The 17,985-nt window shown below is 41.0% G+C and overlaps 1 long non-coding RNA gene and 1 pseudogene across 1 annotated transcript; both read right to left on the bottom strand.

The window, feature by feature from the left end:
• Positions 1 to 2,113: 2,113 nt before the first annotated feature.
• LOC121495055 lies at positions 2,114 to 6,263 on the bottom strand (annotated as a pseudogene).
• Positions 6,264 to 10,123: 3,860 nt separating this feature from the next.
• Positions 10,124 to 17,739, bottom strand: LOC121494292. Its single transcript, XR_005988784.1, has 4 exons — positions 17,668 to 17,739; positions 17,167 to 17,252; positions 15,722 to 15,795; positions 10,124 to 10,178 (listed from the first exon to the last, which is right to left on the bottom strand). It is a non-coding gene; the product is annotated as an uncharacterized LOC121494292 (long non-coding RNA).
• Between the last annotated feature and the right edge of the window lie 246 nt (positions 17,740 to 17,985).

Genomic DNA, 17,985 nt, shown 5'->3' with positions numbered 1-17,985 from the left:
TAGTCCTGGCTAATAAGAAGAAGTAGGCAGAAGTCATTGGTGTGTATTCTGGGAATGCTACAAAAAGGGGACAGCCTTCTTGAGGTGCCTGGATGGCTCAAGTCAGTTAAACATATGCCTTTGGCTCAGGTCATGATCCCAGCGTCCTAGGATTGAGCACCTGTCGGGGTCCATGCCCAGCGGGAGTCTGCTGCTCCCTCTCCCTCTGCCACTCCCCTTGCTTGTGCTTGCTCTCTCAAAATCTAAAAAAAGGGGGGAAGGGGCTTTTTCTCCAATGGCTTTTTCTCTTCAAGGATTGCTCTTCATTCCTTCCTTTCCGGATGTTAGATACATTCCTGGAGTTTAGGTGATACATTGTATACTATGAGGACAAAAGCCACAGACAAATATGGAACAGCTGAGAAATACAGAGATGCTTTCCCTTCATAGTATGGTGGCACCAGCCATTAGACTGCTTGTGGGTAGACTTCATGATATATGAGAAGAAAAAGCTTATCAGGCCCAGCACTTGTATTTCATAATCACTTAAAACCATCTGATTAAATAATTTCACCTTTGGATTGGCAAGCCCTGGGACTCAACTTTAGCAGTTGGAGTTATGGGAGGGACTAACAAGTGAATTGAGAAGTCATGGCCCATGAAATAGGAATAGAATTAAGACTGGTGGCCATTGGGCAGCCCTGGTGGCTCAGCGGTTTAGCGCCACCTTAAGCCCAGGGCACAATCCTGGAGACCCAGGATCGAGTCCTATGTCGGGTTCCCTGCGCGGAGCCTGCTTCTCCCTCTGCCTGTGTCTCTGCCTCTCTCTCTCTCTGTGTGTGTCTCTTATGAATAAATAAATAAAATCTTAAAAAAAAAAAAAAAAGACTGGTGGCCATGAATCCAAGGCAAGGATCAGTGACTAATCAACTATACCAAATGCTGATTGGGTGAGTTGAATGAGGATGGGATTTAACCATCAAAGGTATTGGGGACCTTTCAAAAGCTGGCTTTATAGAACAGGGTGTGCCAAAGTCTTCTTGGAATAGATTTCTGAGAAATATATAGATTGTTCATCTTTTTTTATCTTGCCCCATCCTAAATAAAGATTGGTACTTCTCTTTGACCTCACAATCTGTATGAAAAGGGTCTCAGTCAACTAAAATCAAGATGTTAATAGGACCATATTTCTCCCTGGAGGCTCAAGGGGGTGAATCTGTTTCCTTTTTTCAGCTTCTAGATGGCTTCTGCTTTCCTTTCTGCGTGGATCTTTTTTCCTTCTTTAAGGTCAGCAATATCAGTTCAAGTCTATCTCATACTACCATCTCTTTGACTCTTCTGCTTTTCCTCCTCCACCTCTTTTTTTTTTTTTAAAAGTAAACTCTACTCTGCAATGTGGGGCTCAAACTCAAGACCCTAAGATCAAGAGTTGCATGCTCTCCTGAGCCAGCCAGGCACCCCACCTCTACTACATTATTTTAGTGCTGTTTTGTGATCCCCTTCCCCCATTCTGGTAAAAGAAATACAGTGAAAGAGCATGAACAGGGAGAGGCAGGAGAGGAAGAGAGACCAGCCGACTGACTGCCTGCTGAGTGCAGAGCCCAACATGGGGCTTGATCCCAGGACCTTGATATTATGATCTGAGCTGAAGTCAGATGCTTGACTGAGTCACCCAGGCACTCCTTTTTTTTTTTTTTTCCCATTCTTAAATTTTATAATTCTAGCATACATACAGATAATTGTGTGAAAATGGATAAGTGCTGCTAATAAACTACAAAATAGTGTGTCCATAGGTATCTACCTTCCAGATAAAGAAATGGAAGATTACCTTACCCATGTGAATCTTTTCCATCTTGAATCATCTTCCATCCTAGAGGAAACCACTGTGTTTGGACATTGGTTTAACCATTGTATTAATCATGACTTAAGTTTTCTTTTCTTTTCTTTTCTTTTCTTTTCTTTTCTTTTCTTTTCTTTTCTTTTCTTTCTTTCTGACTTAAGTTTTCTGTGTATTATATTGCTTTAACATCTTTGAGGTCTTGCTGCCTGGAGAGACTACCCCTCCCAGGACTAGCTAATTCTTTTTTTTTTTTTAACCTAATAATAGGCAAAAATTTTATAAACATTACTTATATTAGTGGTAACTGTGGAGCTGGAAAACATTGTGTCCTCTCCATGCTGCCTGGTGAGAATCGCTAATAGTGTGGTGGAACTTGTGACCCTTTCGAAGGCCATGGCTTTTGCAGCCTGCATATGTCAGCCCTCCCATTTCCCTGTGCTTGCGAACTGGTTTGGTGACCCACTGAGTGTCAGGATTTCTTCTGATAGCTTTATGGAATGGATCAATGAGGATAACCTCAAAGAATTTGTATGTGGAATCTTCATCAACCCAGTAAAAATTCAAGACTCAACCCCAGGGGCATCCAGCTTCCTCCTCTGCAACAGACTGAAGGTGTGTGGGCAAACTAGCTGGTTAACACCATGATGGACAGGCTTGCTGTAGGCTGTACTCTTAGGAACTGGGCATTTGTGGCCACTACATCACACACGAATCCAGTATATGACATAAGCTTACTTGGCCTTGTACCCCAGTCTGCATCCTGGGTATGCAGCATTGGGCTGGGTTGGGTGGGTGTTGGGGGGGTGCCCTATGAAGTGCATATAGCTGGCAGTACTGCCAGCTGTGCACCCTGAGAAGAAAGTGCATTACATTGGACTGCTTCCTCCATAGCTCCTGGATGTACTTCTAAGTGCCCCTCTTGGCTTGCCTTTCAGCTGATGGCTGCTGCCAGACAAAGGCAGGACTAGCTTTTTAAAGATTTTTTTTGAGAGAGAGAGGGATAGAGAATAGGGGCAGGGAAGAGGGAGAAGCAGGCTCCTCACTGAGCAGGGGGCCTGATGTGAGGCTCAATCCCAGGACCCTGAGATCATGACCTAAGCTGAGGCAGATGCTTAACGGATTGAGCCACCCAGGTGCCCAGAACCTGGAGATTTAGAGCACAAATCAAGAAACACCAGCTGGAAAACTCTGTCTCTAAAACAAAAGTATTTTTTATGTTTAAAAGAAAATATTAACAGATTTTCCAAAGGCAGACACTTAACCAACTGAGCCACCCAGATGCCCAAAGACTAGCTAATTCTTAAGATAGTAAATAACTTCTTTGGAAGTTCACCTTTCATATGCAAACCAGTTACTCCAGAGCTCATACTTCAGCCACCTTCTTTATCTTTTTTTTTTTAAGATTTTATTTATTTTTATTTATGACAGACACAGAGAGGCAGAGGAGACACAGGCAGAGGGAGAAGCAGGCCCCATGTAGAGAGCCCGATGTGGGACTCGATCCCGGGTCTCCAGGGTCACACCCCAGGCAGAAGGTGGGCGCTAAACTGCTGGGCCACTGGGGAGAAGAAGGGGCTGCCCCACCTTCTTTATCTTAACCCTCACACACTAATCCAGCATTTCTCCTGCCCTAAATCAACCTAGGGCTAGGTAGCCAACAACTCCTATGATCCAGAGCCCACTGGAATTACTCAAACTGCACAGTATTTAGCTTTACCCGGCACTGCCTTGCTTTTCCTGAGGAAATTCCAACACAGCTCTGACCTATGCTCTGCCCTCACTCCTGTTTTCTGCCCCCTGACTGAACCGGTGCTTCTCTATATGATCCTGCATTACCTGGTGTGCCCCCTTCTCTTGGGACTGTAGTAACAAACTTTCAATGGCATTACCCTGTGTTATTATCCAATCACCTTTATAATTTAAGGCTTCTGCACAAACCAATTGGCACAGGGTGACCTGTTTGGTGCACTTGCACTTTGACCATTACTGCCTTTTGCGGTATCTGCACATTCTTCTGTGGTTTTCCAACCTAAATTGTGATAAGAGACTGACCCCAGATTTATGCTTTGTATAGTTACTATCACTGGGTGTATGAGAGGTCCCCAATCAACATTAATAACAAAATGTCCTACTGGATGAGAAGTCATGGAAGCATCTAGGGATAAGTGGCATACACTAAAAGAGGCACAGTGAAGGCTTCCTGGAAAGTGGAAAGCACAGAGTGGTTATCCTCAGACTGATCCACTGGCCTGGCAACATCACTAGAGCACCACCAAGGGCCACCATGGAAAGCTTTTATATAAAAGCTTATATAATTAAACATTTAATAATCATATGTATAACAACTATGTGATAATATCTATATACTTAAAAAATTATGGAAGAAAAGAAAGGGACACTGATTGGCTTTCGTGCCTCTTCAACATAACTTTTACATTAACATTTGCTAAAATGCACTAATCGAAAAGCTTCATAGTCTTAATACTGTGTCTCATATATAGTTATACCTGGGGATTGTGCCAAATTTAAACATGATATCCACTATAATCTTTAAAAAGTAATTAAAAAGAGGGGTGCCTGGGCTGCTCAGTTGGTTAAGCATCTGCCTTCAGCTCAGGTCATGATCCCAGGAGGGTCCTGAATCTAGCCCCGAGGCGGGCTTCCTGCTCAGTGTGGAGCCTGCTTTTTTCTTTTCCTTCTGCTTCTCCCTCTGGTTGTGTGCCCTCACTCTCTTTCTGTCAAATGAATGAATGAATGAATAAATAAATAAATAAATAAAATCTTTAAAAAGCTGCCAAGAATTCTACAATCACAACAAATTCTGCCAACAATTGGAGGAAAATTGGAAGCACATCCTTTACTATTTGAGCCTCTAGATAAGAATGCAGACTGGGCCATTCCCTGATTTCTGCCTTGCAAAATCCTGGCTAAGCCATGCCAACACTTCTGGCCTACAGAAACTGTGAAGTAATAAATGAGGATTGTTTCAAGCCACTAAATTTGTGGCAAGAATAGAAAGCTAATACAGACATGTACACTATTGATTTTTTCTTTTTTTAAGATTTTATTTATTCATGAGAGACAGAGAGAGAGAGGCAGAGACACAGGCAGAGCCAGAAGCAGGCTCCCTGCAGGGAGCCTGATACAGGACTCGATCCCAGGACTCCAGGATCACGCTCTGGGCCAAAGGTGACGCTCAACTGCTAAGCCACCCAGGCGTCCCTGATTTTCTTGTAATAGTGTATTCCATGAAATAAGCGTGCCAAATTTATTCTTCCTTTTTTCTATTGTTGCAAGTTTGGATTTTTTTTTTCACTTAAAGGTATACATTTTATTTTTATTTATTTATTTTTATTTATTTATTTTTTATGATAGTCACACAGAGAGAGAGAGAGGCAGAGACATAGGCAGAGGGAGAAGCAGGCTCCATGCACCGGGAGCCCGATGTGGGATTCAATCCCGAGTCTCCAGGATCACGCCCTGGGCCAAAGGCAGGCGCCAAACCACTGAGCCACCCAGGGATCCCTTTTGTTGACTCTTTACTCCTTGTTTTTATCCTGCTGTTGTACTGTTGTTTTTCTCTGGTGTCTTCTGGTATTAGTTTCTGGCTTCTTTATCAATGTAGGGCTCAAACTTAGAACATGAGATCAAGAGTTGTATGCTCTACCAACTGAGCCAGCCAGGTGCCCCTATCACAACTTTTACTACAGGCTTTTTTTTCTCCATGTGGTTACTATGACGCTTACATAAAATATCTTAAAATTTTAACATTATCTTAAAACTACAAATGACTTCAGTAGCATTCATAAATTTTATACTCTTACTTCTCCCTCTCACATTTTAGGTTAATGATGTTACAGCTTACGTGTCTTTTTAGACATATACTATATGTAGAATAACATATTATTATACTTATGGATATTTTTACTGTTTGTTTTTTAACTTCTATTTTTTTTTAATTTTTATTTATTTATGATAGTCACAGAGAGAGAGAGAGAGAGGCAGAGACATAGGCAGAGGGAGAAGCAGGCTCCATGCACCGGGAGCCTGATGTGGGATTCGATCCCGGGTCTCCAGGATCGTGCCCCGGGCCAAAGGCAAGCGCCAAACCACTGCGCCACCCAGGGATCCCTGTTTTTTAACTTCTAAATTGGAGTTGTGAATCATCCACTACCATTACCATGTTACAGAATCCAACTTTGAGTACGTATCTACTGTTACCAGTGAGTTTTACGCTACCTTATGTTTTTCTGATGTTAATCAGTGTCCTTTTATTTCCACTCAAAGAACTCCCTTTAGTATTTTTTGTAAGTCAGGTCTAGTGGTGATGAATTCTCACAGCATTTGATTGGTCAAAGGAGTCTTTATCTTTCCTTCCTTTCTGAAGGACAGGTTTGCCAGGTATAGATAAAAGTCGTGGTTGACAGTTTAATTCTTTCAACATGGTTTTCTTTCAGTATTTTGAATATGTCATTCCATTCACTCCTGGCCTGAAAAATTTCTTTTCTTTCTTTAAAAAAGATTTTATTTATTCATCAGAGACATAGAGAAGCAGAGACAGAAGCAGGCTCCTTATGGGGAGCTTGATGCAGGACTCATCTCAGAACCCTGGGATCATGCCCTGAGCTGAAGGCAGACGCTCAACCACTAAGCCACCCAGGTGTCCCGGCCTGAAAAATTTCTGTTGAGAAATCCACCCATCATTTTATGGGAGTTCCCTTGTATGAATTATCTCTTTTTTGCCACTTTCAAAATTCTTTGACTTTTGTCAATTATGTGTCTTGCTGTAGCCCTATTCACATTCAACCTATGGGGGGTCCTATGGGTCTCATGGATCTGGATGCCCATTTCTCTCTGGGGTTTTAACCATCCTTGCTTTAAATATTCTTCTTCTGGATTTCCCATAATGCAGATATTGTTTCTTTTGATCATGTTCTATTAAGTCCTATAGGCCTTCTTCGCTCTTTTTCATTCCTTTTTCTTTTTTGCTGCTTTGACTGGATACTTTCAACTGTCCAGTCTTCTAGGACACAGATTCATTCTTCTGCATGGTCAAATCTGCTTTTCAACGTTTTCTATTGTATTCTTCAGTTCATTAATTTTATTTTTCACCTCTAGGATTTGTGTGGTTATTTTCTTTTAAAGTTAAGTAATCTCAAAAAAAAAAAAATCTCTACACCCAACATGGGGCTCAAACTCATGACTCTGAGATCAACAGTCACATGCTCTGCTAACTGATCCAGCCTGACATCCTTACGTTTGACAAAGAAATAAAAACTATCAAAAACAACCAGGGCAGCCTGGGTGGCTTAGCGGTTTAGCGCCTGGTTTTGGCCCAAGGCATGATCCTGGAGACCTGGGATTGAGTTCCGCATCGGGCTCCCTGCATGGAGTCTGCTTCTTCCTTGGCCTGTGTCTCTACCTCTCTCTCTCTGTTGCTCATGAATAAATAAATATCTTAAAAAAAAAAAACCAACCAAATTTCTCATTTTATCCATGCATTGTTTTCCTAAATTTGTTTAGTTATATGTGTGTTCTTGTAGTTCACTAAACTTCTTTAATAGGAATATTTTGTCTGACAATTTATAAATTTCACTTCTTTAAGGTCAGTTTTCAGAGCTTTACCAGTTTTCTTTGGCAGTGTCATGTTTACTTGATTTTTTTCATGATCCTTGATTACTTACATGGGTATCTGCACATTCTCAGTAAGTGGTCTCCTCTTTCAGGATTTACAGGTTCACTTTGGTAGAGATCATTCTTTACCAGTCATGTCAGTTTAACTTTCTGGATTGTTTGCTGGTAGTGTCCTTGGACAGATGGGATTGCTAACAATGTCTGTCTTTGGGCAAGTCCACTGCCTGAGCTCTGAAGTTGGGGGAGCTACTAACAGTGGTATAGAGATGCTGGCTTGGTTCTCTGCCCAAGCAAGGCTATAGGATGGGCTCTGAAGCTGCCTGGGTTCCCTAGTCAAGCTTACTAGCTGGTAAGGGCTTGGTACTATCCTCAGAGGTAGGCAGGGTGATGAATTATCTTCCCTGTCTTGGTTGGGCAGCAGGACAGACCTTGGTGCCTACATGGCTCATTGTTTGGAGACCCAAATCCGGCAAGACTGTGCACTGGATTCCCTGCCCACTTGAAGGTACTCAAATCAAGCTCCTGTGAGTAACATTTTACATTTATGTCGATGGTCACATTTTGTTGGAGAGGGTATACCTATGTTACAAGTCCGTGGAAAATGTGAAGGTCAGCCAAGGAACAAAGAGGGAGGACACAGAAACATCACCTCAATGAAAAGAAGTACAAATCATTTGAAGCCATTCTTCTTTTGTCATAGTATGTCTCTGGGTTTCAATGTCTATGTCTAGGGGACTTTCCATTATGTTTGCCTATTTAACAGTTTGTTTCCTAATGGGTGTGTCCACAGGTTTGTGGTTACTATTATGTTTTACTCGTGTGATTCTGGACTTGTCTATAAGTCCTGTATCTAGTGTCTATTTCAGAAGGTAGTTGATCAGAATTACTGAATTCTAAATTCTTTTATGCTTTAAAAGAAAGATACTGATTAAGACTCGTTATTTTACTTTATTTTTTGATTAAGACTTTTAACTTTTTTTAAAAAGATTTTATTTAGGGATCCCTGGGTGGCGCAGCGGTTTGGCGCCTGCTTTTGGCCCAGGGCGCGATCCTGGGGACCCGGGATCGAATCCCACCTCGGGCTCCCGGTGCATGGAGCCTGCTTCTCCCTCTGCGTATGTCTCTGCCTCTCTCTCTCTCTCTCTGTGACTATCATAAATAAATAAAAAAATTTTAAAAAAAAGATTTTATTTATTTACTCATGAGAGACACAGAGACAGAGAGTGAGGCAGAGACACAGGCAGAGGGAGAAGCAGGCTCCATGCAGGGAGCCTGATGTGGGACTCCATCCTGGGTCTCCAGGATCATGTCTTGTGCTGAAGGTGGTGCTAAATCGCTGAGCCACCCAAGCTGCCCAACTTTTTTTTTTTCTTAAGTAATCTCTACATCCAATGTGGGGTTCAAATTCACTATCCCAAGGTCAAGAGTCGCATGCTCTATTGACTGAACCAGCCAGGTGCCTCCAATTAAGATTCTAAACTACAAAGCTTTCAATATAATGCAGTGTATAAATTTTAGATACCAAGAGGAAAAATAAGAGGAAATATTGGAATTCAAAGAAAAAAAACAAAACAAAAATAAGACAAATGAAAAGCATACAGTTGATAACTGAATTAAATCCATATATCAGTAATTACATTACAAATAAATGGACTAAATGACTCTACTATATGATAAGGATTGTTATTGTGGATTTAAAAATTATCAGTATTAGTGCAATGTGTGATTCTGAATACATCACAGCTCCAAAACAGGCCAAACAAAACAAAGTTTGATTAAGGTTTGGAGATTAGTTGATAGTACTTTATCAATGTTAATTTCCTAGTTTCAGTAATTATACTGTGGTTACTTAAGATATTAACCTTATGGAAAGGTGGGTGAAAGATATACAGGAACATATGTCCTATTTTTACTACCTAAGTGCCTGTATTTCAAAATGAGAATTTTATTTAGGATCCAGAGTGTTTAAATGACAGCTCTATGTTTTTAAAAGTTTAAGAAATCAGGTTGTGAAATACAGGAGAGGGGATCCCTGGGTGGCTCAGTGATTTAGTGCCTGCCTTCAGCCCAGGGAATGATCCTGGAGTCCTGGGATCGACTCCCCTGTCGGGCTCCCTGCATGGAGTCTGCTTCTCCCTCTGCCTGTGTCTCTGCCTCTCTCTCTGTCTGTGTCTCTCATGAAAAAATAAATAAAATATTAAAAAAAAAATAACAAAAACATTAAAAATACAACATATGGTGGAAATGTATTTTGAAAAAACTGATGTCAAAGTACACACTATAGTGCAAATTAAATATTTATAATTAAAAAGTAACAATTACTAATTATGCAAACTTTGTTAGAGATTCAGCTCTAGCAACAGAGATAGCAAAAGTTTCAAATGCTTATTTTATAGAAAAAAGGCTGAAAAAATGGGCCATGCATTTGAATAAAAAACACAGGGGGACCTGAATGGCTCAGTCGGTTAAGCATCCAAGTTGATCTCAGTTCAGGTCTTGATGTCAGGGTTGGGAATTCAAGCCCCAAGTTGGGTTCCATGCTCGGTGTGGAGCCTATTTAAAAATAAATACAGGGATCCCTGGGTGGCGCAGTGGTTGAGCGCCTGCCTTTGGCCCAGGGCACGATCCTGGAGACCCGGGATCGAATCCCACGTCGGGCTCCTGGTGCATGGAGCCTGCTTCTCCCTCTGCCTGTGTCTCTGTCTCTCTCTCTCTCACTGTGTGCCTATCATAAATAAAAAAATAAAAAAAAAATTTAAAAATAAATACATACATACAGAGAAAGTAGAATAGTTCAACTACAACACTGCTTATTGATAGGTCAAGACTGGCATAAAACAGATGGAAAAAGATATTCCATGCAAAAAGAAACCAAAAGAAACCTGGGGTAGCATAATCAGACAAAATAGACTTTAATACAAAGACTGTAACAAGAAACAAAGGCCACTACAAAATGATAAAAGGTTCAATCAGCAAGAGGATAGGACATTTGTTAATATGTATTCACCCAACATAAAAGCACCTAAACATATAAAGCAAATATTAACAGACCTAAATATATAGCAATACAATAATATTAGAGGACTTCAGCATCCTACTTTAATCAATAGGTATCTAGACACAAAATATCTAGATATCTAGACAAACTGACCTTAATCGACATGTTAAACCAAATATACTTAAGATATATACAGAATATTCCATCCGAAAGCAACAAAACATATTCTTCAAACACACATGGAACATTCTCCAGGATAGATATGTCAGCCATAAAACAAGTCTTAGTGAATTTAAATAGATTAAAATCCTATCAGGCATCTTCTTTTCCAACTACAATGCTATGAAACTAGAAGTCAATTACAAGAAAACTGGCGGGGGTGTGGGGAGTGGAGATATAAAAATGTGCTTTTACTTATTAATCAATGGGTCAAAGAAGAAATCAAGAGGAAAAAAAAATACCTTGAGATAAAAACCGAAACTTATGAGATGCAGAAAAAATAAGTTCTAGGAGGGAAGCAATAAATGTAACATCATGAAACAAAATCTCAAATCACCTCAAGAACCTACAAAAAACAAGTTAGTTAGATGTCAGTGAATTGGAAAAACAAGAAGTGGTGAAATTCCTGAAGACAACATTTTTTTTGTAGGTTTTTTTTACTGGAGTTCAATTTGCCAACATATAGCATAACACTTAGTGCTCATCCCATCAAGTGTCCGTGTCCCCCTCAGTGCCTGTCACCCAGTCCCCTGTACCCCCGCCCACCTCCCTTTCCACTAACCCTTGTTTGTTTCCCAGAGTTAGGAGTCTCTCAGGTTTGTCACCCTCTCTGATATTTCCCACTCATTTTCTCTCCTTTCCCCTTTACTTCCTTTCACTATTTTTTTAGATTGCCCAAATGAATGAGACCATATAATGATTGTTCTTCTCCAATTGACTTACTTCACTCAGCATAACACCCTCCAGTTCTATCCATGTTGAAGCAAATGGTGGGTATTTGTCGTTTTTAATGGCTGAGTAATATTCCATTGTATATACAAACCACATCTTCCTTACTGGAGACAACATTTAACCTACCAAGATTGATTCAGAAAATCTCAAAAGATTATTAGACTAGTGAGGAGAATCAGGAATAAAATTTCTACAAAATCCACAAGATGGCTTCACTGTGAATTATACCAAACATTCAAATAAGAATGAATACCAATCTTTCTCAAACTGTCCTAAAAAATGAAAGAGGGAATATTTGCAAATTTGTTAGGAGGCCTGTTTTATCCTGGTACCAAAACCAGATAAGGATGCCACAAGAAAGGAAAATCACAGGCCAATATCTATTCCTGGTGAAGAGATGTGCAAAAATCCTTAACAAAATATTAGCAAAGTCAACAATACACTGAAAGGATCATACATACATACATCAGAGTGATCAGAGTGTCTGGGTGGCACAGTCAGTTAAGTGTCTGACTTTTGGTTTAGGCTCAGGTCATGATCTCAGGGTCGTGAGATTGAGCCCTACTACCAGGTCCAAGCTCAGCACAGAATCTGCTTAATACTTTCTCTCCCTCTCCCCCTACTCTCTCTAAAATAATAAATCTTTATTTAAAAAAAGGATCATACATCATGATCAAGTGGGACTTACTCCAGGGAGGCATTATTTAACATCTAGAAATCAGTTATGGGTGATACACTACATTAATGAAGGAAAAAATATTTGATAAACTTCAACACTGATTTATAATAAAATTCTCAACGAAGTGTACAGATGAAACATACCTCAACATAATAAATGCCACATATGACAAACCCCACAACTAACACCATACTTAATGGTGAAAAGCCAAAAGCTTTTCCTCCAATATTTGGATAAAGATGAGGATGTCCACTCTGGCCACTTTTATTCAAGATAGTATTGGATGTTATAGCTAGCAGGAAATAGAAAAGGCTTGTAAATTGGAAAGACTGTTGCTCTTTGTCATGATATTACACAGAGAAAACCCTAAAGATACCACCAAAAAACTGTTAGAATAAACAAACTCAGTAAAGCTGCAGGATATAGAATCAATATAAAAAAGTCTGTTCCAGGGTGCCTGGGTGGCTCAGTTGGTTACTGTCTTTGGCTCAGGTCATGATCCTGGGGTCCTGAGATTGAGCCCTGCATGAGGCTCCTTGCTCCGTGGGGAGTCTGCCTCTCCCTCTCCCTCTGCCTCTGCCCCTCCCCCTACTCATGCTCTCTCTCTCTCAAATAAATAAACAAAAAGAAATCTTAAAAAAAGTCTGTTTTATTTCTCTGCACTAATGACCTTTCAGAAAGAGAAATTAAGGGGTACCTGGGTGGCTCAGTGATTGAGTGTCTGCCTTTGGTTCAGGTCATGATCCTGGGGTCCTGGGATTGAGTCCCGTATCAGGCTCTCTGCAGGGAACCTGTTTCTCCCTCTGCCTATGTCTCTGCCTCTCTTTCTGTGTCTCTCATGAATAAATAGAAGAATCTTAAAAAAAGTTAAAACAATTTACAATCATAAATCAAAAATGAGGTTATCATCTCATACCTGTTAGAATGGCTATTATTAAAAACATAAGAGGGACATCTGGGTGGCTCAGCAGTTGAGCGTCTGCCTCTGGCTCAGGGCATGATCCCGGAATCCCGGGACTGAGTCCCACATCGGGCTCCCTGCATGGAGCCAGCTTCTCCTCTGCCTGTGTCTCTGCCTCTCTTTCTGTGTGTCTTTTGTGAATAAATGAATGAAATCATAAATAAATAAATAAATACATACATACATACAAACATAAGAAATAACTGGAGAAAAGGGAACCCTTGCATACTGTTGGAGGGAATGTAAGTTGGTGCAGCACTATGGAAAATACCATGGAGGTACCTCAAAACACAACTTAAAAAAAAAAAAAAACACAACTGAGCACACTGTAGACACTTAATAAATGCTCACAAATGAGTCGACTCTTGGATAGATGTTCACCCCCTCTAATAGTTTACAAGTTCCCTAAGAACTGCCCTGGATTTTATTTTTTCCCTAAACACTAATCAAGCATTCAAGCATTAACTAAGTGAGGGTATATCCTTCAGTAAATGTGTAAGTGAAGAAATTATTTTACTTTTACCTTCTACAAGACTCTCAAGTCATTTATTTTTCTTTTCTATAATAATCATCCTCGTCCAGGGGACCAAGGGGTCCATGTTTTAAAACCTATCCATCCTAAAAAAACAAAAAAATCCAACTCATGCATCCTAAGATCCTTTTTTTAAAAAAGATTTTATTTATTTATTCATGACAGACAGAGAGAAAGGCAGAGGGGGAAGCAGGCTCCACGCAAAGAGCCCGATATGGGACTTGATCCCAGGACAATGGGATCACACCCTGAGCCAAAGGCTGACGCTCAACCACTGAGCCACCCAGGTGTCCCGCATCCTAAGATTCTATCCTGACTCTGTGCCCTCATTTTCATTCTTCCTGAAGTTCATTCCCAAAGTGGGAGTTAGTGGATTCTATTTAAGTTGTAAATGGAATCAAATCATTCCTAGGCTTTGGCACTTCCGAAGTGTCCCTGGCCTTAGAATATTGGCTAGACTGCGTCACTTGTTCCCCTAGTCCTGTCCTTGCTCTCCACTCTATCTCCCAACACTTGCTGTCTGCTCATCTTCTGTCAACACTCTTGCCTCAGTTCCAGAAATACACTAAGCTTCCAGCTAGGCTATATTTTGCTCATAAAGTTCCCTTCATCTGATATTTTTATCTGTTCTACAAATCCTCAGCCCTAATAAAAAACCTGCTTAGGTAAATCCCACTCACATTTCCCTTCACGACGTAAATATCAGTCCTTCTCAATAGATATTATCGCCTCATATTAACCCATTCTATGTTCCTGTCATAAATGTGCCAGTTATTCATCTGAAATCTGTATTCCCAGGTAGACTGTAAGCCCTGTGGTGGCAAGTACTACGTCTGTTTTGATGGCCATTGTTTCCCTGTCCCTGCCACACAACCTAGCTTTAACAGGAATTAATTCCTTTTAAAGGAATTCAATGACCCTTTGTGGAACATGCAACAATTCCAACTCACCACCAAAAGCATTACAGTATGGTACGTAAAAAGAAAAGGAAGACAAAAATAGAGTTACAACAGGAAAACCATTAAGTCCCACACAATACAAGATAAAGCAAAATACTATACTGCTGCGAAGGCAGATAAAAATGGATAGGATATTCTTTTGTTTTGTTTTTTTTTTAAGATTTTTATTTATTTATTTATTCATGAAAGACACAGAGAGAGGCAGAGACACAGACAGGCAGAAAGAGAAGCAGGCTCCATGCAGGGAGCCTGACTCGGGACTCGATCCCGGGACTCCAGGATCATGCCCTGGGCCAAAGGCAGGTGCCAAACCACTGAGCCACCCAGGGATTCCCAGGATATTCTTTTTGAAACAAGTATATAAGCAATAAAAATAAATTTATTCCTTATTTTTCTCCGTAATTCTTAGAAGTTCTTAAATAGGTGATTCACAAACTGCTCTGTGTCACAAGAATTATCTAACAGAATTTACAGTATCCACCAAAAAGTATGTATACTTGTCCTGACTGAGAAAACCAAGCTGAAAAGCTTACCCTTACCTTGAAACACATCCCCACAAAAATTATATACAAAAGTTTATTCATGCACGTATTAACAGAAATGAAGCAATTGTTAGAAAGATTCCTGTGACATAAGATATTCTGAGTCTCATCCCATATATAACTTTTCACATATCAAAATCTCATCCCATATGTGACTTTTCTTATGCCAAAGGAAAAGTCTATCTTTAAAACAGACTAAAAAAACTAAAAAAAATAAAAAAATAAAAAAATAAAACAGAGTGCTCTGGTGATCACTAACAAGCAAGCAATCAAGCCTGGCATCCGAGGGATGGTATAAATTTAAGTGTTCCTGAAAGAATGCAACTTGATTGGGATGCCTGGGTGGCTCAGTGGTTAAGCATCTGCCTTTGGTTCAGGGCGTGAACCTGGAGTCCTGGGATCTAATCCCACATTGGGTTCCCTGCATGGAGCCTGCTTCTCCCTCTGCCTGTGTCTCTGCCTCTCTCTCTGTGTCTCTCATGAATAAATAAATAAAATCCTTAAAAAAAAAAGAATGCAACTTGATGCACAAAACAGTACCTATCGAATATTTGGAAGTGATGTTTTGAAGCCTCTACACCAGGAACTGGTACAATTTGGTCGGTCATAGGCCTGACGGTAAACAGTTTTCTTGGAACACACCTACCTGTTTGTTGCCTCAGTTCTGTGACTGCTTGCACAGGACCAAGGAACAGGTGAGTCATTCTGACATTTTATGGCCTGTAGAGAGAGCATCAAGTAATTACTTTCTGGACCTTTTCAGAGAAAACGTTTTGCCACCCTCTAGTCTGGACCCAATTACCAGTTGACAGAAAATACAAGAAATGGAAGAAACACCTAAATATACTGCGAAAATAAAGTCCAAAATTTCAAAATGTGTGACTTTCTAAAAGAATAGAGATGACTCATAAAAAGTCACTATGATGTATAAACAACAGGGAATAGTATAGGTTAAAAAAAGGCTGAAAAAAAATCACCATATATAAACCATGACTGGGTCCTCGGTCCAAAAATCACCAAAAACATAAATTAGAACAATGTGGGGGGAAGTTCAGCTTGTACACAGAGTAGTCATAAGATGGCATTATCATCTTTAATTTTCCTGGGTCAAAGTAAGAACATGCTTTTAGTAGGATGTGTTTATTTTTACAAGATACATTACCAAGTATTTAAAGGTCAAGTATGATGTATGCATTTTAATTTTTAACTTATGCTCTCAGTTCAACATAAAATGCACTCAGTTACCTACAGAGAGAGCAAACATGCAAAATGGTAGAAAGAAGTGAAACCACTATAACAAACATTCGCTGTACTGGATGTTCAATTTTTTTTTTCAAAAAGATTTTTTTAATTCAAATTCAATTAGTCAACATATAGACACCATTAGTTTCCAATGTAGAGTTCAACAATTCAGTTGTATATAACACCCAGTGGTCATCACATCACACGCTCTCCTTACTACCCATCACCCAATTACTCCATCCCCCACCCACCTCCCCTCTGTCAACCCTGTTTGTTTCCTAGTTAAGAGTCTCTCATGGTTCTTCTCCCTCTCTGATGACTTCCCATTCGTTTTTTCCTCCCTTCCCCTATGATCCTCTGCAGTTTCTTATATTCCACATGAGTGAAACCGTGTAATTGTATTTCTCTGACTTACTATGCGTGTTCAAATTTTGCTCAAAGTTTCAGGTTTTAGAGAAGGAAAATTAAGGGGAAAAACCACTCTTAGTCTAAACATCTCTTTAAGGGTAAACTCCATTATTCCAAAAGTAGCGTCATAAAGCCCCCATCCTTTTCTCCTGGAGGTCCTTTTTGTGATGGTTTGTTGGGGATGCACTGGCCCAGGATGTTCCGAGTACCAAAAGCAGAGTATTCTTGCTTTCATCTAGAAGAATGACTTATGGTTCACACATGTTTGTATTTATGTACAGAAAAATGCACACCCTTGAACCTAATAAGTCTCTTTTCTTTCTACCTGGAGGTAACTTCAAAAAGAAACAACAGGCAAAGACAAGGTCAAATGCTTCCCAGAAACCTCTTGTTTAGGAGAGGAGGAAAGGCCCATTGAACGAACGCTCCCCCAGTGCTCACCGGAACAAGCCAGGAGCACCAGAGTCCTGAGAACCGCAGGGCCTGGCCGGGGCCACCTGCCTCGCTCAGCGGAAATTCGCTTCCTCCTGGAAAAGAGTCAAAAGGTTACTTGAAGCGTCTGAACAAGGGGGCTCCGTGGCTCCAAAACACTCCGCAGGCGCGCCCTCCGCCGCACTTCCGGGCCCTGCCCAACGGGGGCACGAACGGCCGCGAAAGGCCCCTTGGGAGACTGGGTGCACCTGTCCTTTAACGCCCTCCTTGGGCAGCCCCGGTGGCGCAGCGGTTTAGCACCGCCTGAAGCCCGGGGTGTGATCCTGGGGACCCAGGATCGAGTCCCACGTCGGGCTCCCCACAGTGATCCTGCTTCTCCCTCTGCCTGTGTCTCTGCCTCTCTCTCTCTCTGAATAAATAAATAAATAAATCTTAAAATAAAATAAAATAAAATAAAATAAAATAAAATATAAAATAAAATAAAATAAAATAAAATAACGCCCTCCTTACATCCGGGCTTTCCTTGGATGTGGCCTCACCGACAGTTCAGCCCCACGACCGCCAACAAGTCTCCCTGGCAGGAGCTGCGCAGCCGTACAGAGACCGCGGGGAACCAGTGACGTCACTTCCGCTTCCTGCGTAAGCAAGAAGCAGGAAGCCTCGCGGTAGGCGCGGGGCTCCAGCTGGGGCCGCAGGCCCCCTAAGACATTTTCACGCTGGGAAATCGTAGTTTGGTCCTCTGTGTGCTGAGGGTCCAGGACGGGAGCAGAGGGCAGGGACAGATGCCAGGGGATAGGATGGGGCTGGAGCCAGCCTGTGCTGTGTTGG

Source organism: Vulpes lagopus, chromosome 7 (genome assembly GCF_018345385.1).
Source record: "Vulpes lagopus strain Blue_001 chromosome 7, ASM1834538v1, whole genome shotgun sequence".
Lineage (NCBI taxonomy): Eukaryota > Metazoa > Chordata > Mammalia > Carnivora > Canidae > Vulpes > Vulpes lagopus.
This window is presented reverse-complemented; position numbering and strand designations above follow the sequence as displayed.